The 24,767-nt window shown below is 36.4% G+C and overlaps 1 protein-coding gene across 3 annotated transcripts in view; it reads left to right on the top strand.

Moving 5' to 3' along the window:
* Positions 1–24,767, top strand: part of IL15 (interleukin 15) — a 91,835-nt gene that overhangs the window by 21,432 nt on the left and 45,636 nt on the right. For 2 of the 3 annotated variants that reach the window (XM_061191643.1, XM_061191642.1), the window contains exon 2: positions 10,886–11,007. The exons of the other annotated variant lie outside the window; for it this stretch is intronic. The gene's annotated coding sequence lies outside the window, so the exon portion shown is untranslated. The remainder of the gene's footprint in view (positions 1–10,885; positions 11,008–24,767) is intronic. 3 annotated transcript variants of the gene reach the window in all.

Genomic DNA, 24,767 nt, shown 5'->3' with positions numbered 1-24,767 from the left:
ACTCTAAGTTCTTTACTTATCTTTGCTTCCTATATCTTTCTGCTTCCTCCAAAAATTATTTCAAACAGGATCAATGAAGGGTGAATTCTTCAGAGATATCATATGCCTGTGGCTATATTAATTTTGTCTGCACATTTAAATAATGGTTTCCTTGGATATTTAATTCTAGGTACAAGGTTATTTTTCCTCAACATTGTAGGGTCGCTACTCCATTGTCTTCTTGCATCTGTTGTTTCTTTCAAGAACCTGATGTCTGTCTGATATTTGTCCACTTTCACGCTAATGAGTATTTCTGAAGTTTCTGCTTGGCTTGACTGTTCTTGAATGCCACTAAAATATTCCTGACTGAGTTTGGGTTTGTTTTTAATTTATGTTCTTTGCCACTCTATTGTCTTCTTTATTTTGAGGTCTTATATTTGCAATTTTAGAAAAATTTTGATGATTATTTTCTCATTTATGCCCCCCCCCTTTTTTTGCCAGACCACAAGTGGACAGAAATTGAAATTTCTGCTTTCATCCTCTATGTCATTTGAGTCTTCCTTCATTTTCCCTTTCTAATCATTCGTCCCTGAAGCCTTTGAGGACAGTGCCTGATCTAACCGTGTAGCTCATTCTTTCACTGTCCAGCAATATTCATTCTGGCATTCAAGCTATTTAGTTAATTCCTGACTTTATCACTTATTTTTTAAATATTTATTATACCCAGTTATTTCTTCATAATTTCTTCCTCCTGATTCATGTTTCCAAAGAACTTCTTACTGTTCTACAAGGAATTTATTATTTTTTAAAATTCTGGTTTAAATTCTTATCTGTTCCAGTAGACTTTCCCCATCTGGCATACTTATTTCCAGTCTTTGTCACTCTTTTATGGAGTTCCCACTATATATTCTTCCCTATAAGTTTATCTTTCTTCAGTTGAAATTATTGTTAGACTAGTATTATCAGCCAAAAGACAAAGCCCTTGGCTGTAGCTGTGGTTCTCCAAATGTGTTGTTTGGGGCACCCTTCAGGTTGAAGACCCTTTACTGTTGCTTTCTGGATTTAACAGCTCCACAACTCTCCACTCTTCTGATACCTTGTTTCCCAAGGATCCTTCCCAGTCTCTTGCTGTTGGTGCCCCACTGTCTGGTAGTAATGATGGAAAGGGCAGTTACTTGGACTCAGGGTATGGGCTTATGCAATTATGTTGACAGTTTTCTGAGTGCCCCACAATCCAGGCCCAGCCAGCAAGTGTCAGTCAAGTGAAGCAGGCATCTCCTAATCCTATCTTTCAGGGAAGATGAGGGAGGGAACAGGATACAGCAACTAGAACCTCCCTCCTCATCTCATCCTCCACTTCTGGTCCCTGACTCTGTCTAGCTTTGGGCTGCCAAACTGAGATCCAATTTCCTTCTCTCTCTCAAGGGATTTTCACAGATGTGACATTAGTTCCTGAGCATGCCTTGGCATTCTAAAAACCATCTGATTTCTCCAGAACCCATGAGGCAGATTTCCAAAGAGGGAGCCAGCTGCCCTTGCTGTTTCTTAATCTAACTAGAAACTGCCCAAGATTAATCATTCTCCTTCCTCCCAACCGATTTATTCAAGAAACAGTAAATGTGTAAATATATAATAATATTTGCCATTATTATCATGAAGCCACGTTGGACCAAGATCTCAGAGGTCCCAGTGTAAAAGCCAGAGCGTGGTGTCATGGCCACAGTGTAAAGGAGATTGTGAAATTTCCATCTTCCCCGTTCCTCAAAGGTAGAAAGCTGTTCATTGGGTGACAGTCAGTTAGAATGAAGCAGAGTTTATTCAGAGCAGTTATGGGTGGCATGTTTACCTGAGTTGTTCTGACTCAGAAAGTAGTTATTTGGAAATAAGTGGAGTGAAGTAAGTGGCATTGCAGCAGCATTTGCCAGTGGTGTTGCTGGTACAGGATTGTTAGATCTAAGGTGTGAAATTAAAACTATTCAAAATCTACCAATACTTCCCTTTAGTTATCGTCATTACATATGGGGTTGAAAGCCCCAAGCGTATGGTAACCCTAGATTTTAGGGATGAGTAGACCTGTTTTGTAATTGAAGCGAATATGTCGAAGCAACACAGTGTAGGGCACATGCCTTGTGCTTCCTATTAGCTGAATGAACTGCTGGTGAAGGATTAAACTGGGCATCCAAGACACATGGTAGACCCCAGTTTTACCTATTTGTGTAACACTGGACAAGACATTCAGTTTCTCTTCACTTTTTTTTCTCTTCTGGAAAATGAAGATGTTTAGACCAGAGGAATTCCTTCAGGTTCAAATCAGATGGTACTGAGGATTAATATAACATGGATGAATTTGACAATATGCTGGTAACTGACCTGTGACCTTTATCAAGGTGTACTTAGGCACTGGAAGGGACTTTAGACACCATCCAATTACACCTCCCTATTTTAAAGATAAAGAAACGAAGGTTAAGAAACATGAACTACCTTACTCTGGTCACATAGCTGTCTACAGACAGAACCAAGACCAGGGCTGTGTCTGTAGGCTTCCAGTCTGTTCCATGGCTGATAAGGTTAGAGAGGCTCCAGATTTCATCAAGGAGCCTTCAATCTCAATATTACGTGAACATCATAACGTTCTAATGATGAACAGAAGGGAAAGATGGTAGTGTGCATGGAGTCTAGTAAAAGAAAAGATGGTGACCACCGCCATTGTTTACACGAGTCCAAAGAGACAGATTCTATTTCTATAAAAATTAATGTTGTGGTCCCAGCACATGGTAGTGACACATTTAATGCTAATTGTTTAGAAGGCTATGTCCTATAGCCTAATGGAGATAATTTTCTTTCTTTTTTTTGGCCGTGCCGTACATGGCTTCCAGGATCTTAGTTCCCGGACCAGGGATCGTACCCATGGCCCTGCAGTGGAAGCGCAGAGTCCTAACCACTGGACCGCCAGGGATTTCCCTGGAGATAATTTTTTATGTTGTAGATATATTCTGCAAGACTTTACAGTTTCCTTCGTTCTCATTCCATGTTTGTCAAAGTATCTTCTTGTGAGTAATTTGGTCATTTAAGTTAATAGTGCAGCCTCTGTTATTTAGGGATGGCTCTGGTGCAAGAAGCAGCTACCCACATTTACCTCTTCGTAACCCCCTCTGAAAACAAACAAAAAAGCCCTCAAAAGAAATCTAACACTTTATAAAAATGCAGTCATCTTGGGCATCCTGTACAAGTACACCCAGCAAAAAGGGTCAGAATCTTAAAAGACTATAAAAAATATGTAATCCCATAGAAAGAATTGAGTATTTCAATCCTGTAGAGGCACACTGAATATTTGATGATGTCTATACAGCCTGTTTTCTTGGCACAAAAGCTGAGGGGCATGGAAGAGGTAGAAAGCAGAGAAAACTGGAAAGCAAAGATTAGAAAGAATAAAGGAATGGCAATCTAGTCATAGTGGTAGTTTTAGTAACTAGTATTTAAATAAGAATATTTAAGGAGACCAATGAAAGAAAAGGTAAAGAACTAAAACTGATTAAGTCTCCCCATCTGGGGGTAGCCATTCTGTTAGCTGTGTCCCAGGTAAGGACACAGCCCTGGTGGAGAAGAAAGAACCAGCAGTGCTGAAAAGGTAGATAAGTTCTACTGTCCAGTCCAGGGAAAAGAAGGCCAGCAGCCACATGGACCACACTAGAACTCAGGAGTGTAAGCACTTTGTCAATTTTTTTTTATAAAGGAGACACAATTACATGATTTTACATTTATTTTATTTTATTTTATTTTATGTTTTTGTCCACACCGCGCGCGGCATGTGAGATCTTAGTTCCCCCACCAGGGATCAAACCTGGGCCTCCTGCAGTAGAAGCCCGGATTCTTAGCCACTGGACCGCCAGGGAAGTCCCTCTGCCAATTTTTAAATAAACTTTATTAATAGAGACAGCCAGCTTCCTAGGAGTTTTGTAAGCACTACTGCTTTGCTCTGTAGACTTGAGAAGTTTAGTCTGCTTGTCAGGAAGGAGCCCACCAGCAATGCCGTAGAAACAAGACATTTGGGATTACTATAGCAAATCTGTGGCCACGGTGTTGATTCAGGGTTTCAAAGTTCAGGGTAAATCATTTGATCCATTTCACAAAGAGCCAAATATTTGGAATGGGAAATACCAGAGGCCTAATCAGCAAGAAAAATAAAACAATAGAGTGGTAACCAGCTCTAGTGACCTGGAAACAGGGTACTGAGGAATTATTGGTCTAAAGTACATCTGTATTTAATAAAAGAGCAGCTTTGCCTTAGCTTTTTTTTTTTTACTTAATTGTAAGTGTTGTTTCTGAGGATTGTGGTAATCATACCTCTTTGCTTCTGTTAGGGATTGGTGAGAAGCAAGAGAGATGTTTGAATCCAGTTATTTGCCAGCGGGAGATGTGCTATATAATTAAGCTGTTGTTTTCACTGATTGATAGGTTATTATCAGTGGGTAATAAAAAAATTGTGCATCATTATAAATTGTCATATGGCGCATTTCATGCTACAACAGCTGAGGTATGTGTTCCGTGGCAGCACCAAGCAATCATGTAGAGATTGGTGCCTTTATGGCGGTTATAAATCACAACATACACTTTAATAGTTAAACAATTATCTATAGTGGCAGAATTGGAAAACTGTTTAGTAATGATTGGCTTATTTTTATGATGAAGAATAATTTTTATATAGATCTTTTTATACAAATACCTGAAGAAGACAAAAGCAGAACATTCATTTTAGACACATACTTAGGAACTTTTTAGTTTGGGGCTCATTTATCTTTAACTGCAAATATTTGAAGGGTCAGAAAGTCACCAAAATAGCTTTCCATGTATAATTTTAGAGTTTAAAATTATATATATTTCATATTCCAGTTATATGAAGATACTGCATAGTAGGACTAAAAAGGCCCAAGCTGGCCACTACTAAATTCAAGTCTATCTGGTTTTCTCTTTCGGAAGCCACAAGTTAACAAGGGAATGTCTTGGCTTATGGGATACAAGGAAAATATTGCTTTGTTCTTGAAAGGCTAAAGCTGCAAGTCTTCTCTCCCATCTTTCTCTTTCCTTTCTCTTGGTATTATTATTCCTTTGTTATTCTTCTCCACTTCTCTTTCTTTCCTCATCATGATTTTTCTGTTCTTCAAAACTGAGCTCAAGTATACTCACTATAAAGACCTCATCTGGACTGACCCAGCTGTCTCTTCCCCTTCAATTCTGTTGTCTTAGATTTTGCCCTACTCATGGAAAAGTTTAACAGACTTCTCTGTGAGAATTTTAAAATCCTATCAAAGGGTTTATGTGTCCCCAACTAGACCATTGCAATCTAACGTATGAAAATGTTTGTTCCCAGAATTTGACCCAATAAAGAGCTTGCCCCAGAATGTAAATTCACCACATCACTAGCACATGTTTAGTTCATCCGACATTTCTTTTTTCCTAGTAAGACTTTTCTGAAGAAGGAATTAGTGCAAGCTTTTTTTTTTTTTTTTTAATTTTTTTTTGGCCACATTGCACAGCTTGCGAGATTGAACCTGGGGCCCCGGCAGTGAGAACGCCGAGTGCTAACCCCTGGACCACTAGGGAATTCCCAGTGCAAGCTTTCTTCATTGTAACCTGGCTCTTGAATAACACTGAGCTAGACTGTGAGGATGTTAAAGGCCACTGTGTCTCTTTCCAGTCCTATGGGAGGGGTGGAAGAGCCTGATTGTGAGGAACGAGATGACTGGTTCTTGGTGAGGTGTTACATTCACAGTAGTGATGATGGCTGAGAGGTAACATTTTACGTGTTCACTGTGTCCTATGTAGTCTGCATGAAGGAGCTCACTTGAACCTCACAATGACCCAGTGAAGTAGGGATTCTTATTTTCCCTATTCTACAGATGAGGAAACTGAGGCTCTGAGAGATTAACTTTCCCTAAACCTTACCGTTAGTAAGTGTCTAAGTTGGAATTCAACCCAGATATGTCTGAAACCAATTTCTGTACTATACCTAGGTCAGTGCTTTCCAGAAGTTTCTGCAGTGATGAAAATGTTCTCTGTCTGCCGTGTCCAGTATGGTAGCCACTAACCACGTGTGACTTTTGGGCACTTGAAATGTGGCCGGCTCAACTGAGGATGTCAATTTCTAGTTTTATTTTATTTTAATTAATTAGTTTATTTGAAAACAGCCACATTTGGCTAGTGGCTATTGTATTGGACAGCACAGCTTCAGATACTTTTTAAATGTTTCTGGCTATAGGCTAATAAAGGGAAAACCAAACTAGGAAAATACATTAAGAGAATGTGCAGTTCTTTCTCCATTTCTAGAGCTTCCCTGGATCCCACATTTTAAAAAAATGTTGTTTTTGGAAGGAAAGAAGGAAGGAAGGAAGGAAGGAAGGAAGGAAAGAAGGGAGGGAGGAAGGGCTGTTTTAAATCTATTGCTGTTTAGAAGCAATAGGATTCAATTAAAAAGCAAACAAATGATTGGCTCCTCTGGTTCAGGCACTCTGCTAGGCTTCAGGCCTTATGAATAAATGAATAAGATATGGTTCCCATCTTGAAGGAGTTCACAGTCTAAGTAACTTTGTAGAGGATGTTATACATTTTTTTCCAGAGTTTCTTCATATATGATTAGACAAAATATTTAAATGTCTGTTATTTATTACTTTACAGTGTTTTGCTTTTAATTTTTTTTTTTAAACATCTTTATTGGAGTATAATTGCTTTACAATGGTGTGTTAGTTTCTGCTTTATAACAAAGTGAATCAGTTATACATATACATATGTCCCCATATCTCTTCCCTCTTGCGTCTCCCTCCCTCCCCCACTCCCTACCCCACCCCTCTAGGTGGTCACAAAGCACCGAGCTGATCTCCCTGTGCTATGCGGCTGCTTCCCACTAGCTAATTTTTAATATGTTAATTTTTTGAAGAGGACATCTATTTCCATCGTTTAAAATTCAAAGGTCAAAGTGCTTTTAATTTCCTCCTGTAGAAACAACTAGCGCTATCATTTTCTAGTGTGTGTCTTTACAAATATTTTGTGCACACACAAGAAAATGTACACATATATTTAATCCTTCCCCTTTTTAAAAACACGTACATACTACTGCCTAACCTTGCTGTTTGGACTTAAAAAATATACCTTGGATATTTTTTCATTCTAGTACTTAAAGAATTTCTCATTTTCTTTCTATGGATGCATAATATTTCATTAAACGGACATATCATAATTTAAACATTCCTCTATTGTTATTTTTGTTTCCTTTATTGTTTTTTATTGTTTCTTGTTCCTCCACTGTTATTTCCATCCTTTTGCCATTACAGGAAATACTGACATGAGTAACTTTAGCAATTATAGTCTCATGTGAGCCACAGTGAACTGCATTCATGTTGCCCAGAACATATTCCACAGAACACAAGTCTCAGAAGATGCTCAACATAAAAAGAGGCTTCTGAGGCTAAATAACTTCCGGTGACTCTGTGTATTCATTGGAGGTTCACAGTGCGCATTGTCAAATTAAAGGGGGTCCCGCCATAATCTATGTCAGATTAATCCAAGTGTTTCTCAACCATACATTTTCTCAAGAAAGAGCATCTACTCTTTCTGTAGGTTGGGTTCCCTGGGAAGCAGACTCTGAGATAGAAATGTACATGCAGGAGACTCAATGGGGCATGTTCTCAGGAACAACACTTGACGGAAGTGAGGGGGAATGGAAGTGAGTGGGTAGAGGGAGAAGTTGAACAAGGATGCAGTTGCAGCAGAGGCCTCAGCCAAGTCAGTCTCACGGGGAGTGCTGTGAAGCTGTGATGACCCTTCAGGGATATTCCAACTCCAGGGAAGGAGGCCAGGCCCCCAGGGAGGGGTTGTGACCTTGTGCTGGGCCGCTGTCTTCCACTGAGGGCATTTCTGTGGAGAGGCTCAGCTCTGAGCTCTCAGCTGGGGTAATGTGTGCCTCAGTGTTCACTACAGCTCTGAATAGCATCTTTGCATCTTTTATGAAAATGTATATCAATTCTTAGATACCCTTGCTGTCCAGAGAAAGGCATTTGATCTCTTAGGGACCTTTTTTTTTTTTTTTCTCTATGAAATATGGATGCCTGGCTGGATGTTCTTTGGAGTATCTAACATTCTTTGTTTCTAATTCCATTTAATATGTACGAATTGAAGTCCAAGATAAGAGACAAATTTTCCCAAACATGTGGTTGGCCACATAGAGGCCAACAATCTGATTAGGTCAGCCTTAATCTGTTATCATGGCTGTGCAGTGATGGAGAACGAGCATGGTTATAGCGCTTTCAAGAATATGTCACTTAACTTGAGGCAGATTATTAGGGCAAAATGGCAGCAGAGCTGAATTGAAGTTTCTTGTTTTTTAAATATTTTGGTTACCCCTTGTTAGGTGTTTCCTGAAGAAGCTAGTCTGCTATCTTCCTAGAAACATTAGCCCTTATGGCTAATAATTGAAAGATTAAACTACATAGGGTATGGAAGGCAGGAGTCCATCTAGCTTTAAACCACAGACTTAGGTGCTGGTATTCATCCTCCCGTTTGAAGCTCAGGGTAAACAGGTGTAGTCAAAAAGCCATAGCGGTTCTCAGAGTCTTTCCATTTGAGAATCAGATGGGTGTAAGTGCCCATCCTGTGCCTTTCAGGGTATTTGCTAATTTCATACTCATGCCTCCTGCAGAATTCATCAGTTGTGGTGGCTATCCAGGAAGCTTATTTCTTGGTTGAAGAGGAAAAATGTCCAAGGAAGAGGTCTCTCTTAGGTGTGCCTGATAGAGTTCATGAAGGTTTGTAGAGAGGATAGAAAAATATCCAAGAAAAATCTCAAAGAAAAAGTTCTTATGAGATAATAGAAGTGGGAAGTAAAACCAGGACTAAGGAGTTGGCTGTTATGTGAACGTGATGCAGAGAAGAAAGCAAAAAGAGAAAAAAAGAAAAAAAAAAGCTAAGATTGATGGCTGTGTCTAAGATCAACTTTTAAATTGAATAAACATTTTTCTCAAAAACCTTAATCTTTTTTTCTTTCAACAAAAAGCTTCATAAGGATTCTTATTATTCTTCTCATTATTATATAATAGTAATGAATGAGGTGAGAGATTGTTAAAAAGAGAGTTTGAAAGGGAATAAACTAGAAAAGTCATTGCTAGAGAGTGGAGAAATGATGGAATAGGAATTTGCCTTAAATTGATCCAAAATGAGTTACTCTTTTCTGAACAATCATTGCCTCTTCCCTTTTCCTCCATAACAGGTGGTATCAAAGACCTATTTATGCTAACTCTTCAATGTTTCTGGAACGACTTCCCTCATAATCCATTTGTAATTATCCGTTTGCAAAAGTGTCAGATCCTATAGCATTTTGGTCACTTCCAATTATTGAATTGTCTAGTCCATTTAAAATTCCAGCCTCATCTCCATATATTCCCTCAGCTCAAGTTGGGCCTGTGGGACCAGTTGGGGGAAGAGGGTGTGGTCCACGTCTTCATGCTTTCTAACCTCCTTCTGGTTTTAGCTGCAGGAAGTTGGGGACTGAGAGGGTGGCATAGGGCAGACGGGCCAAATGGCTCCTGACTGAACTAAGCTATCCTCTGTTGGTTGTTGCTTCTCTTCCTGGATAACAAGAATGAATCATTGAAAGCTTCTGTGTAGGAGGTTCCAAAGTTGGGCTCTCCTGTGGGCCATGTGTGTGAGTTCTTCCACACACCTATAGTGGCATCCACACCAGCCCTCTGTAGGTGATTAGGCTTAACCTCTTCCTACCCTCTCATCAGTTTCCCCTGGTGGTACAGCCCACCAGGTCTGATTTTGAGTCCCCTTGCAAGGAGGCCAGTCTTGATCCACGGGAAACTCACACAGCTTTGCTGGATCAAACCCTGGAAACAAAATTTGATACTTTTCTTCATTATTTTTTTCTTTAGTCATGTAGGTTTAAGAACAAATCAACCATCTCATGAGCTGATATGATGTCTAGTCAGGGGATGCGATGCCAGTCTGTATTATTCAGCTCAGGCTGCCATAACAAAATAGCACACCTGGACTTCTGGAGGCTGGAAGGTACAAGATCAGCTGATTGAGTTCTCTGGTGAGGACTCCCTTCCTGGCTTACAGATGGCTGCCTTCTCACCGTGTCCTCACGTGGTGGAGAGAGAGAGGAAGGAAGCAAGCTCTCTGATGTCACTTATCATAAAGGCACTAATCCCATCATGAGGGCTCCACCCTTATAACCTCATTTAAACCTAATTACCTCCCAAAGCCCCGTCTCCAAATACCATCACAATGGGGGTTAGGGCTTCAACATAAGAATTTTGGGGAGACACAATTCAGTTTATAGCAGTCTCTTGTGTATAATCCCATAGCACTTTCCGTCATGTTCCTCACTGGTGATTCCAATCATTTCCTTTCCCTTCCCATACTGGTATTTTAGTCTTCTGTATATGGACTGGGAATGGGGTCTTGGGGTGGAGTTGATGGTTTGGAGATAGTAGAAATAGTAAGGGTTTGCGTACCTCTGAGTTCTCCCTGGAGCAGGTGTCTGGACCTAGCTACAAAATTCTTTTTAGAATGTGGGAAACTTAATGCTTCTTTATCCCCAACATTTGGTTCTGGTCACCAGTTCCAGGGCAAGAGTAAAAAAAATCTTTATTTTAAATGATGTATGATTCTTTCTTTTCCCAAATGAAGCAGCTATAGTCAACATGGATGTGAGTTAAATTCTGAGGAAGACTGAAGATTTTAGGAACAATTAATTTTAAAAAGTTTCTATTGACTTCTGAAGCTTTCTCCATATGTCTTCCTGTCTTTTCTAGCACCATCAGATGCAGAAGTAATCATAAATTCAAGGAAGGGAAGATTATTCAATACATAATTTTTAATCTTTTTATCCTACCTTTGATTCCTACAGAATCCATTCCTACGTATGGTCATGTGGTTCTTTAAAACAGTGTCCCGTCATGTGCTATGTTGGTGACATCACAGGAAGCAAAGAAGTCAGTGTTAGAAGATAGCAAACGTACAGGAGGTCATGTAAGTAAAGGTTTTAAGAATTACATCATAGAGTATAGACCCGTTTGTGTAATAATGTATAATTAATAATAATGAAGATCTGGCAAACCGGGGATGTTATATATACATATATATCCGGAATTTTAAAAAATGAGCATCTTAGTTAAAAAAGAAAATGCCATTTGTTATAAAATGTTGAAAGCATTTTCTGAGGACAGAGAACACTGCACATAACAGAGGTGGGCAAATTTTTTCTGGAAAAAACCAGACAGGCTTTGCCAGCCAAATGATCTCTGTTGCAACTACTAAACTCTGCCCTTATTGCTGGAAATCAGCTGTAGACATGGATGGGCATGGATTTGTCCCAACAAAACTTTATTTACAAAAACAAATGGCCGGTGAAGTTTGGCCTGTGGGTCGTAGTTTGCCAACCCTTGGCATATTAGATGAAGACATTCTGCATCTCACTTTTTGCTATTATTAAGTTAATTTTAAAGGAACTGGGGTGCTTAAAATTAAATAATGAATGCAATGCAACTATCAAATTTCTGAATGATTTTACAAGTGTAAGGAAATTAGAGAATAATGCAGATTAGAGTTCTTGAATGACTATTTGAAACTTTTGAAAAATGTTTGAGAATGATGTAAAATCAAGTACAGTCTCAAGAGCTAAACAAAATAAAGCTGCAGAAATGGAAATCCAAGGAACTGACTTCTTCTTGATAAAGCGAACACATGCATTTAATTTTCACTTTCAGTTATAATATTTAACTCCTTTAGAAAAATTTCTGAATCATTTGTATAGATCAGGATAAGCAGTAGAGTAAATACAGGGGTTTATGAAAAGTGAAACTCTTTATAAGAATCCTAAGAGGAAAAAAGTAATTCCTCTCTTGGGCAATCATTTCTGGCATCAGAAAATAATGAAGTAAATATAAACTGGAAGAAAAAGTGTGAAGAAAATGTCCTCTGCTTATAATTGCCTACAAAGTAAAACATATCCTCTAACTTCATGTGCTTCTTTGAAATTACTCTGTTTCCTAGATTCTTTATAGGGAATCCCCTAAACTCGAGAAACAACTTACTGACAGTCTTAGGGTTAAACACATTTTATGTATTGCTACCACTGATGGCTCAAAAAAGAAGCAGGAGGGCATTTTGGATGTTGAGGAGTAGAACTGGGACATTTTCGTAATAGCAACGTAGCTCTAAATTGTCTTGTCACTGTTTATGAAAGTAAATAAACATATTATTTTTAAAAATTCCATTATGATCAATTCTGGGGCAAAAACCAGGGGAATTTTCTTTAAGGGAAATCATACTTGAAATATGGAAGAAATTAAACAGGAATCTCCCCTCAGTTGTTTTGAAGTCATAAAAAAAGTGCTTTCTCTTTTTCAGAATTCTCCTTGATTCCTAGTTTTTGAGTAGGTTGTTTCTTGAGTTTAAGGATTCTTAATAAAAATTCAGAGCAGCTTCCCTTGGGGTACTTAAAAACAGAAGCTTCCTTTGGGGTACTTAAATAATCATATTATGTTGTGGTTATTTGTGGAGGCCTGTGATAGCTGTTCTTATCTGGTGTGAGGAAGGGTCTCAAGATTTTATTTTTAGTTTTTTGTTTTATTTCTTATTGTCTTTCTGATTATCAAAGTAACATGTGCTCACTATAGTACGAGTGAAAACTACAGAAAAGTGTGAAGTGGGGAAAACATCACCAGTAATGCAATAACTAAGAGGCAGCTTATTACATGATTCCTTCCAGGGCTATTTTTTCTACATGGTTGATACAAAAATTATTGAAAATTCACTTTGTACTTTTGTCTATTTAACAATAAACTGTGACATTTCCCTGTGATATTACACAAGTTAACATTATTTTTAATGTGTATATAATACTCCAATTTAAAATATATCACAACCTATTATAATCTCATTAATTTGTGGTTATTAAAATAATACTTCAGTAAATATATTTTTGAATAAATCCCTGACCAGATTTCTGAAAATTTTATTAGGAAAATTTTCTAGGAGGAGAATTAAAATGTTTAAAGTTATGAATATTTTAATGGTGCTCAAGACATACTCCAGAAAATATGTACAAATTTATATCTTTGTGAGTCTTGGTGACATTGCATCCTCATCAGTGCTGACATTAACAGCTTTTTTTTTTTTAACATCTTTATTGGAGTATAATTGCTTTACAATGGTGTGTTAGTTTCTGCTGTATAACAAAGTGAATCAACTCTACATAAACATATATTCCCATATCTCCTCCCTCTTGAGTCTCCCTCGCACCCTCCCTATCCCACCCCTCTAGGTGGTCACAAAGCACTGAGCTGATCTCCCTGTGCTATGCGGCTGCTTCCCACTAGCTATCTATTTTACATTTGGTAGTGTATATATGTCCATGCCACTCTCTCACTTCTTCCCAGCTTACCCTTCCCCCTCCCTGTGTCCTCAAGTCCATTCTCTACATCTGCGTCTTTATTCCTGTCCTGCCCCTCGGTTCTTCAGAACCATATTTTTTTCTTTTTTTAGATTCCATGTATATGTGTTAGCATATGGTATTTGTTTTTCTCTTTCTGACTTACTTCACTCTGTATGACAGTCTCTAGGTCCATCCATCTCACTACAAATAACTCAATTTCATTTCTTTTTATGGCTGAGTAATATTCCATTGTATATATGTGCCACATCTTCTTTATCCATTCATCTGGCGATGGACAAAACAATCCTTCCTGGTTCCATAATGAGCAGTGGATTGGACCAAATGTAATTCTCTCGGAAATCATGTAGAATGGGATTGTGGAAAGAGCCACAAACTAAGTCCAAAGCAAAACTCAGAGATAGTGAAAAGCTTTAAAATCCAAACCCTGTGGAGTATAGGCAAAAGCAACTGAGGCTAGGGAATTTGCACAGGAAGTTCCACTGGAGGAACGGAGAGGAATGGAAGTATGGAGGGGGCCCAGTGATGACAGCTGTCAACAATCACCAACAAGGAGGAAAGAACCCAGTTCTGAGTGGGGACTGAGGTTGAACAGGGATCCATTGCTGGGAGAAATGGAGGAAAATTCTTTGTGCCCATGGGTGGAAGATCTCAGAAAGCACATCTTTCAAAAAGGAGGGAAATGCATTGGTAGGAAGGGGCTGTGTCCCTCAGTGGTAGCTTCCAGTGACAAAGCTGGAAGAGGTCAGAACTGGTGCGTAGCAGCTTCTTGTAAGCTCTGATGGACTCCACAAGTACATCCTGACAGGCGGGATGGGTGCACTTGCTCTCATCCTGAGTCTCCTGCCCGGGATTTCCTCCTGACATGGAAATGTGGACAAGTTAACGGGCTGTCTGGCTAATCTTTGACCAATGGGATGCAGGAATTAGCAACACATTCTCGACCCTTCCTCTGTCTGGGGGTGACTGTTCTGTAGCTCTGCGCACGTAGGAATGGCAAGCCCCACAACACGTTCTTCTATGGGCCTCACCCCTTTCCTGCTGCCTTCCCATTTTTACCTTCTCTTGCCTTCCCGGAATTTCACTATTTAATAGAATCCTTTTTCTGTGCCTAATGATGATGTCATATCTTTATTGATGCCTGAATTCCATTGGAATTTCTTCTCTGATTCCTGAGTTATTCAAAAAGTGTATCATTTATTTTTCACACAATTGAGAATTTCACACAATTGAGAATTGAGAAAATAAATTAAGAATTAATTTTTTGGTATTGATTTCACAGCCAGAATTCTGTCACATAATAAACACTGAATAATTTTAGTCCTTTAACTGTAATGACTTGCTTTTTGGTCCTTCCATTTACTTTCAGCCTGTCTTTGTCCTTATGTTACAAGTGTGCCTTCTAAAACCACAGATTTTACATTTTTGTTTTTAATTTAATCTGGCAATCGTAGTCTGTTACATAGAGCATTTAATCCATTTTCATTTAATATAATTACTCATATAGCTGTGTTTATATCTACCAGTCTACTCTTTGTTTCCATTTGACCCATCTCTTTTCGTAGTTTTGTTCTTCCTTTCTTGCCTTAATTCGGATTAATCGACTTTTTACTATCCCTGTTTCCTCTACTAATTCATTAATTAATATTATTTTGCTCTTTGTATTTGTTACCTTAAATATTACATTGTAATATCTTTTGTATCTTTTAAAGTTGTAACTCAAGATTACAACTCAAGATTAGTTTTTACCTAGATATTACAGTATGCACCATTTGCAAGTTACATCCTATCCAATGATTTTTTTTTCAAGAAGAGATTATTTCAGTGTGATTTAAACCCTTCCAGAGGAATACAAACTCAAATTATTTTAATGAAGGGAGACTATCATTGGCACCTAAACTTGGTCAAAATTTCACAAGAAGAAAACTATTCCCTGTTTTATTTAAGAATATCAATGAAAAACTCTCCAGAAAATTATTAGCAGCAGCTCATTAAAGGGGTTATATATCATGATGAAGTAGGGTTCATTCCAGGGATGAAAGATTGTGAACTCTATTAAAATAATTCATCATAATAGTTGATCTAAGGGAAAAAAAATCACATGTTAATTTCTACTCATTTGACAAAAATTCAACAGCCATTCTGGATGTTTCAAAAAAGAGAGACAGCTCAATAAAGAAAGAGTTAAACATTTTATAAGCATGACAGACTGACAGACCGTGTGTTCACACAGACACACGTGCAAACTCAGCCCAGTGATAGCATTGTAAGTAATGACCAAACGCTAGAGGCACTTCTGCTACTTCTGCTAGAAGTACAAACAAGATAAGTGTGTCCACCTCTCACCCCTGCTGGTGATGCTGTACCAGTGTTGTTAGTTAACAAAGCCAGACGAGAGAAAGAAATTTGAGGTATGAAACTTAGAAAGGTGGAAGTAAAACTGTTATTTGTAAATGACTTAATACTTAGAAAATCCAAGAGAATCTAGCTGAAAATTTTCTATTACTCAATTCCACCATCTAAAAGAGAAAGAGAGAGATAAAAAGATAAATCTGACTCATTTAAAAAAAAAATCCTTTTGCTGGCAAAAACCAAACCAAACCAAAACAAAAACTCTGGGGAAATTCTAAAGGAGACTAATAAACTGGGAAAAAATATCTGCCTCTCAAATCACCAGGAGTTTTCTCTCTAAATATATTTTAGGAATTGTGGGAGTGTGGAGAAATGCAAAGCAACAGAACAGTGGGCAAAGATGAATGAACAGTTTGCATAAGAAAACACAAATAATATTTTGATTCATAAAAAATATTTAACCTCATGTAAAATGCTAGTTGTTATTTAATTTTATTTAAGGAATGTGGGAATATAAGTATATATTTCTAAATTTGCTTGCATTTCATAAGGAAACTTCCAAGCATTCGCAAGAACTAAAAATGGTTGCCTAAATCAAGAGAAGAGGTGGAGGGAAAAATAGGTTAACAGGGATAAGAATCAGGGTACAATTTCTAAATGAATACCTTTTCCTATTGTTTTGTTTTTCAACCGTGTAAATACATTACCTTTACAAAAAAATATAATAAACTATTTTTTAATTATATGTTTCAGCTGTACAACGTTATAATCTGACATCTGTATACATAGAGATCACCCCCAAAAGTCAATAAAATGTAATTTTTTCCCCAATTTGAAAAGTGAGAAATGCATTTCATTTTAATTTGCTTTCTTGATTACTGTAGGTATTGGATTCCTTAAAGTGTTCATCTGTTGTTTGCATTTTCACTGAAATTATTTGTTTGTTATTTATATTTAGATATATTTTTGTTTTTCTTAACTAAATGTTATAATCCTTTCATATATAAGGAACAAGTACATTTTAACATATTTATTTCACTTTTTTCACTCTGTTCACCCTATCATTTTATTATACTTTAACTTATAGAACGTATTAATTTTTATTTTGTCAAATTTGTCAATTTATTTTGTTGATTTTTTTAAAAACAATTGCTTTAAAGCCTATCCAGAAATCAGATTCTTACTTATATATTTTTTTCAGATGTCTTTTTTTTTTCACCATATGAATTTGTCATATGGTGAGATGAGAATATAATTTTCGTCCTAAATCGCTAACCAATGGCTTCATAGAAACTTTGTTAAATAATAACTCTTCTCTCACCTGCTGCTTTAAGATTCAGTGTTACGATATTTCATTGAGTCAGCTATCAGTATTTCAGTGAGAAACTTATTTTCATTTTGTGATAAATTTTAACATCCACTAGGTCTAGTTCCTCTTTATTACTTTTCTATTTCAAAATTATTCTCACTATTTTCACCAGTGGATTTTCCCAGATGAACTTAAAGATCATAATGTCAATTTCACCTCTGATTTCATTTCTTATAAAATAATTTGGAAAAAATGATATCTCTGTAATACACAGTGCTTCTATCCAGGAATAGAGTCTACTTCTCAAATTATTTGTCTTTTTTTGCTTTTTAATTTAGTTTTATTGATTTTCATATAGCTCTAGTATATTCCTTATCATATTTATTCCTAAGTGAGTTAGATAATTTCCTTTACATATTGCTAAGATATAGAATGATGAATATGAAAATTATTGGTTATTTAACTTTTATTTATCGTTTATTTTGTTCCAAACCATCTCAAAGAACTTACCATTTCAGTTCTTATGATGTCTTAGGTACTATGTTTAGCTTTGTTAAACAGTTGTACAGTTTATAAGTAATCGCTTATCGTTTTGAACGGTTATAACTAGAGTTTCTTATTTTTCTGCTTTATGTTATTAATCAGAAATTCCAGGAAAGTTCCAAAGAAAAGCCACCAGGGTATCTTAATCTTTCTCCTGAATACAACAGGGACACTTACAGTGATTTATTAGTAGGTTTGAAGTTGGTATTAGTTTAAAGAAGATTTGATTATGTTAAGAAATAATTATTCTATTCCTTTTATTAAGAATTTTTTTTTTAGAGAATGGATGCTGAATTTTGTGAAATGCATTGTGGGGCACTGTTGGTGCAGTGTTTAAGAGATTGGGCTGGCTGGAATTTGCAGCCCAGCTCTACCACTTAGGAACATTGTATTAAACTCAGGCTAGCTACTGATGCTCTCAGTTTCGTCATTTGTAAAATGGAGACAGCAGGTGTTGGAGCACCGCTGGTTTAATTCACACCCTATTTTTTTTTCAGTGTACCACTCTCAGTATGTCATGCACCTTCAAAAAAAAAAAATGTATTTGCTTCGTCCAGTCAGCATGATTAAGGAACAAGTTTGTCTTCTGCTTTTCAAGGCTCTGTTTATTCAGGAAGGAAGGGTGGAGTTGAGTTAAATACTAATTTAAAAAAAATTTTTTTTAGTTCTCATAGTAGGTGATAATGTGGAGCATGTTTATTTTTGTCTTGGTGTCCTGATGCGCATAATATTCAAAAAGTTGTCAAAATACTTTGATTGGTTAGTCATATGCACATATATACTGAGGGCTAGTCACGATGCATATAAGCATGAACCTCATTACCATCACCGACCATTAGTAAGCTTACTTATTTAATCCTCTATCTTATCTTAATTTTAATTTTCTGACACAGTAAGTTATTTTAATTTTCTGTGGAAACCTAACCTTACATTGTTCACATTTTTATGGGACAATTGAGCTTTCTCTCTCACTGTTATGTAAAGCTCATGCTACAGAACTATAATTTGTGCATTAAAAAAGTATGCAGAAGGGATGTATACCTTTTAATACATATTAAACCACTTTGTGGTTTTATTAAAACTTGTTAAATGATTGATTTTGTAACAGAGATAATGCTTAGTGCTAAATATGCCAGAAAAATATATGCACATCCTTGTTAAGAGGTATTTTCTTTAGAGTGGAGGACATTTTGAAAGATAGATACTGCAGATCCTCTGAGCCTCAGTCTACCTTTCCAGGCCATGCTTGTAAGCTATCTCTGCTGTACTTGGATCATCCTTTATGCCACCTCACCACTACCTCTCCCCTGAAGGTCTGGCTCTCCTTAGCCATCCTCTATGTTCTCTTGTGGATTTCGGCAGAAACTTCTGGGTTCCTTCCAGTGAGGAGGCTTGGGTGTGTTAAGTCAATCCTTCTCTCTGCCTAATTAATCCTCACCTTTATTTTTCTCTCACATTTGGCTGCCTGTGGAGTGGGGCTACCCTTCTTGTCGGTATCCATCAGGAATTCCAAAGTTGGGGCACAGGACTAAGCCTTGCTGCCAAACGCACTCTCAACCCATTCTGCCAAGGGCACCGACCCCTCAATGGAGAATTTGTTGCACACCTGTCTTCTTCTACCTGTTTCTCTTAGCTTTCCCACCCTCCTGGCTGAAACATTTACTTACATCACATCTTTCTGATCCTGAGGGCAACCTGTTGCCTACCCTTCATAGACAGGTAGCGTTTGCACTCTCTACTGTAGAAGAAACTGTAGACCAACTTTCATTTTCAAGGAGCCTCAGGAAAGCCAGGCAGTAGGAATTTTCCAAACAGGAGGTCACACTGGTTTAATTCTGAGAAGCGTATAGTACAGTGCTAAAAACATGGAAATAAGCCAGGCTGCCTGGTTTGCTGCCCTGATGTTGCCACTTAGTAGCTGTATAACTTTGGGCCAAGAATCTCTGTTCCTCAGATTTCTCATATTTAGAATGATGATAATAACAGTCCCTTCCTTATAAAGTTGTTGTAACAAAAAATTGGTTAATACTATGTAAATAGCTCAGAACAGTAACTAAGTAGTCAGTACTTGATATTTGTTAGTAATTATTCTTTTATTATGATTATTAGTAATAGTAAAAAAATCCTTCTTTTATATATTTGAAGATGTAGAACGTAAGTAGAATACAATAAAGTGATGGGTCTAGCTGCAGGGAGATAAGTAACTTCTTATTGGCAACCATTTAAATGGAAAATAAAGTTGGAAATGCATGTGCCTGATTAAGTAGGACTTTGAAAATGCCATATAATTTAGACATACAATAGTAAGCAATAGGAAAATTTGATAAAATTTAAGTGATTTATGATGAGAATAAAGTTGTTGTTTTAAATTAACCCATGAGGAGCACAGACAGAATCAAAGAGTGAAATAGAGATTGTAGTTACGGGAATTCAGCCTTAAGGTGATGCAAACCTAGATTAAATTGTGGCAAATGGCAGTGGTGACACAGAAAAACATAGACATGGTTATCAGGGCTCAGACAGAGAATCTGGCCATGGTTATTTCTGACCCAAGGGTCATGGTTTAATTCAGTTGAATTTAAGAGAAATGGAGAGTTAGAAGAGGGTGTTGTCTGGGCAGAAAAACTTTGATTTTAGATTAATTAAGTTTGAGATAGTGATAGGCTATTCAGGTGGAAATATCCATTGATCAGGGATGGGCAAACTTTTTTGTGTAAAAGGTCAGATAGTAAATATTTTAGTCTTTGTGGGCTAGATATGGTCTCTGTTATATATTTTTTTAAAAATTTCTTCTTTTACGAATTTTAATTTTTTTAAGTAAAAATGTAGAACAAAAGCTGCAACCTGATTTGCCCCATCAAGCCACAGTTTGCAAACCCCTGCTAGAATTTATTGTCAAAGAACAGAACCATGGCAGAGATGTCTGGGCTAGAGATCTAGAATTCTTAATCTTTAACATATATATGTTTTGAAAAGTCATTGCTGATTATGGATACTATATGTAGTAGTCTAATTAAAATCAAATTGTATGGTGAAAATAAAATGATATAAATATTTAAATTAAAAGTTTTTCTCCCAGAAACAGATTTTACAAAATCATGTCCTACTTCTCGTGAGCCCTGTAAAGTTACTTTCTAAGGACTTCTAGCGACTAAATACAAAAGTAATTTCAATAAAATTAATATAGAAAAGGTTTTTAAAATATTGGTTAGAATTTAACATAATAGTTTCTGAAAATTCCTAATTTCATAATTCTAAGGAAATTTATGCAAATAAAGTTTCACTTACTGGGTGTCACAGAGACAAAAAGTGCTACTTTTTTTTTTTTTTATGAGAGCATCATGATAAATGATAGAACAAGACAGCACATAATTGTAGCCAACTGCACTTGGCATCAAGGAATAGGGATTATTTATGTTTTAACTATGGGATTAGAGGGTGTTATATTCTTTTAAAACTGACCTAAATAAATGCATTATAGAAAGAATTTAGTAAAACAACTTGAGTTCTTTAATTCTATCTAAATTAACCAAAATCAATGGCATAATTTAAAGAAGCCTCTTAAACTAGCTAAAATTAATGAGTCCATTTATTTCCCTCAATTCAAGTAGATCACTGGAGAGTAATTATATTTTCCTGACTGAATTTTATTGATCTTAAATTTAGCCGAGGCATTTTGCTTCTTACAACAGATTTCTAGAGAGATTTAATCTTTCCCCATTAGAACCAAGACATTATTTTATTTGTTTTTTTAAGATGATACCTTATTTCAGATAAACTTTTGATATCTACGAAGAGTATTACTTTCTTAAAGATGCAGAGTTCAGATTACAGAAAGTAGTTTTAAATTCAATATTGTGTTTAGTTTTAGGTACTAAATTTTGAGAAAAACATTGATGCATTAGGTTTTACTTAGAAGAAGACAACCAGGAATATAAACTATCTATGTACTAACTTAAGTGAAAAATAGCCAAAACAACTAGCATCGAAAAGAAAGACTTTGGAGGGGCTGGGCATGGGGGTGGGCTACATGTATATCAGTTTTCTTAAATATTTAAAGTAATAGAGGAAACAACAGGTTGATTCGTCCATCCTTTTATCCATCCATCCACCCACCCATCCGTCCATCCATCCAACCTTTTCAAGATTGACTTTCTGTTTGTCATCTTGCATGCGCTTAAGATACAAAGATGAGTAAGACATCCCCCCCTCCCCAAAGTAGCTCACAGACTAATGAGGATACTCACAGTTTTGTGGGCAGTTATTAGCTAGGTAAACTAATCAGCCTTGGTTTTCTTCTCTATAAGTCTGGATAATAGTAATAACTAGCTCATAAAGTTATGGTTAGGGAAAAAATGAGGTTGTGAAAAGTACTGCAAAGTGCTATAGAAAGTTAGATGATTTCGTATTATAGACTGAGGGATATATTGGCAAGAGATTACTAACTCATATTTTCTAAATCTTGTGATTTAGAAATTTATATATGGTGAATCAGTTATCTATTGCTGGGTAACAAACCATCCAAACTGTATTGACTTAAAGCCACAGTGCTTTATTATTTCTCATGATTCTGTTTGTTGACTGGTCAGTTTCTCTGCTGGTCTTGTCTGGGCTTATTCAAGATTCCTTACTCACATGTCTGGGGCCTTGGGGCTGGCTGTGGTCTGAGTTTTTCTCTCTATGTAGTTTTTTCATTTAGCAGTCTAGCTGGATTATCTTTCAAGACAGCAGAAGCATTCAAAAGATGGAGAAAACAGAGAGGCAAGGCCTCTTACAACCTAGCCTTGGAAGTTGCATTTTATTTTTGTCACATCCTCTCAGTCACAGCAAATTATAGGGACAGGGCCAGCCCAGGTTAATGGGAGGGAAAATAGACTTCACCTTTCTATGGAAGGAGTGGTGATGTCATACTGTACAAGGGCACAGGGATGGAGGGATTGTTGTGGCCATCTTTGCAACGTGGTGAGTTTTCATTTCACATTTGGTAAAATGTGAGTCTTTATACAATGGCTGGCAGTTGCAGTTTTTTTTGTATTTCAGTGATCATTACTAGCAAATAATAATATGAAGTAAGATAAAAGAAATATTGCAGCATCTTCTAACTGATGCATTATGAGTAAAGGTTCTGTCTGTATCTATGAGGAAAAAATCTACTAATTTGAGAGTTTTGAAGTCTCATTAGTTGATCTTCAGTGGTTCAGCAATGGAAGTAAATCTTGCCTCTTACTAGCTGTCACTTTTATTCCTTCATGACAAAAAGATAAATATATTTTAATTCAATTTTTCTTTTATTTCAGTGCATAGCCGAGGCTTAGAGAGCACAGAGTGGTGAGGGGGAGCAATTTTGTTTTATTTTTTTGTTTTAATCTAGTAGTTTCAATGTCATTTCTAACTGGTTAGTCTCCTTACTTTTTAAATGACATAACAAAATATTATTTTATTGCATTCATCTATCTTTGTTGTTTTATAGTCTCAGTGACTTTATAATTTATATACCTCATCTTGAGGGTATGTATGACAAAACAGAAACAACTTTCTCCATTTTGCTAAAAACAAGGATTTCAAACATTTGGAAGTGGCAATAATTTTTCTGAAAAGTATTAACAGGATACAGATTGAACAAAAGACTCAGTATGTAAAAGCAGGAGCGCTCCTAACCATTTCTGGTTTGGTGCTGCCCAGTTTAAAAAAAAACAAAACACATAAAAGCAGTGATAACAAAGTAAAAATATTCCAGTTTATAGGCAATTATATATGTCAATTATAGTCTCTCGTTATAGGGAAAGTCTTTCATTTTCTTGAAAATGCAATACAATTTCTTATCTTCGGGCCTTTAAATATTCTGCTGCTTTTGGATAGAATGTTTTATATATGTCTGTTAGGTCAGATGACTGACCTAACATATAGTTTAAGTCAAGTGTTTCCTTATTGATTTTCTGTCTGGATGATCTATCCATTGATATAATTGGGGTGTTAAAGTTCTCTACTATTACTGTATTTCTTTCCTTTTCTCCCCTTAGGTATATTAATATTTGCTTTATATATTTAGGTGCTCCTATGTTGGGTGCATAAGTATTTACAAATGTTGTATTCTCCTGTTGGATTGACCCCTTTATCATTATGTAATGACCTTTCCTTAACTCAAGTCCATTTAGCTCATGTATATAAAATATTTTGCTGTCATCCTGACAGCAGTCTCATAGATTCACTCTCTTTTCAATTTTATTATATGGTTTATCCTCTTTCAAAGTACTCTAGTTTCTTATCCCCATTCCTAATATTTCAACATAATTAATTTTCTGCCCTTTTCTCTCAATCCACATTTCCACTTTCATAGCTATGCATTATTTTGACCAAACAATGTAAGCAAATTGAACATTCACAAAGTACTTAATCTTTCCTGTTTGGATCCTAAAATTTAGAGAGTTTTGCTGAAGTTGTTATTAGATTTGCACAGGTTTAGGTAATTCTTCAGCTGTTCTTTATTGTAATAGAGAACTACAACCTAGAGCACTTCTGACTTTTATTTATCAGCATTCTAATCCTGTTTAAGGATATTTAGTTTGGTTTTTTAATTATTATTATTTTTTATGCTCAACTGAAATGGAGCACGTATAAGATGAAAATACAAATTAACCAAAATGATTTTCAAATATATTTTGTGAATCATCTGATTATTTTATTATGTTATCTCATATGAAACTTCATTTTAATTTCACAGACCCGTTAAGTCTGTTCAAGGTGTAGGGGACCTAGGTAGAAGTAATATCCAAACAATTTTGCAGAGGATTTCAGAAAGGCTGACTTACAAAATGTGTCAGATATCTTTGAAGTTTCATAAAATAAAGTATTTAAAAGTACAGTGATTGCCTCTTAAATTCTTACTGCATGCTAAATACTGTGCTAGCCACATTGCATGCATCATCTCTTTACTCCTCATTACAACTTCTTATGATTTATGTTATCATCTTTGTTTTTTACAAGCTTCGGAAGTTAAATAAATTGCCCTATGTATTAGTTTTCTATGCTGTGTAACAAATCATTACAAACTTAGTGGCTTAAAATAATGCCCATTAATTATATCACAGTTATGTAGATCAGAAGTCCAGACAAGCTTGACTGGGTCTTTTA

Source organism: Eubalaena glacialis, chromosome 5 (assembly GCF_028564815.1).
Source record: "Eubalaena glacialis isolate mEubGla1 chromosome 5, mEubGla1.1.hap2.+ XY, whole genome shotgun sequence".
Lineage (NCBI taxonomy): Eukaryota > Metazoa > Chordata > Mammalia > Artiodactyla > Balaenidae > Eubalaena > Eubalaena glacialis.
The sequence above is the reverse complement of the archived record's forward strand: the minus strand, read 5'-3'. Positions and strand labels throughout refer to the sequence as shown.